The sequence below is a fragment of the Anolis sagrei genome, chromosome X, assembly GCF_037176765.1.
Source record: "Anolis sagrei isolate rAnoSag1 chromosome X, rAnoSag1.mat, whole genome shotgun sequence".
Lineage (NCBI taxonomy): Eukaryota > Metazoa > Chordata > Lepidosauria > Squamata > Dactyloidae > Anolis > Anolis sagrei.
In genome coordinates this window covers 107,895,733-107,896,690 of record NC_090034.1, presented here as the reverse complement: position 1 = coordinate 107,896,690, position 958 = coordinate 107,895,733, and positions in this window count along the sequence as shown.

Genomic DNA, 958 nt, shown 5'->3' with positions numbered 1-958 from the left:
AATGGACCTCCAAGATGCAACGGGTTTTGATGGTCTTCCAAATGGACCTCCAAGATGCACAGGGTTTTGATAGTCTTCCAAATGGACCTTCAAGATGCAACAGGTTTTGATGGTCTTCCAAATGGACCTCCAAGATGCAACGTGTTTTGATGGTCTTCCAAATGGACCTTCAAGACACAATGGGTTTTGATGGTCTTCCAAATGGGCCTCCAAGATGCAACGGGTTTTGATGGTCTTCCAAATGGACCTCCAAGACACAACGAGTTTTGATGTGGACCTCCAAAATGCAACAAGTTTTGATGGTCTTCCAAATGGACCTCCAAGATGCAATGAGTTTTGATGGTCTTCCAAATGGACCTTCAAGAGTTTTGATGGTCTTCCAGATGGACCTTCAAGAGTTTTGATGGACTTTCAAATGGACCTTCAAGACGCAACGGGTTTTGATAGTCTTCCAAATGGACCTCCAAGACACAATGAGTTTTGATGGTCCTCCAAATGGACCTCCTAGACTCAATGAGTTTTGATGGTCTTCCAAATGGACCTCCAAAATGCAACGAGTTCTGATGGACTTCCAAATGGCCCTCCCAAGACGCAACCAGTTTTGATGGTCTTCCAAATGGACCTCCTCCAAGATGCAACGAGTTTTGATAGTCTTCCAAATGGACCTCCTCAATTTGGGGCCTTCTGGGGGGTTTGTACTCCAACTCCCACCATCCCTAAAGCCTTTGTGGGTCAGTAGCTGGGAAAGGATGACCAGCATCCCTGAAGTCTTTGGAATGGCCCCAAAAATATAAAGCAAAATTGGCCTTCTTGGAGACAACTTCAGCTTGTTTTGACACCCCATTCGAATCCAGTTTTTAATGCTGTCTCCTTCTGGTTCAAGTCCCAAACGAAGCCTAGCAATGGACCATGCGTTGCAATAAGGTGGCCATGCTCATGATCATGAAGAAGCTACGTC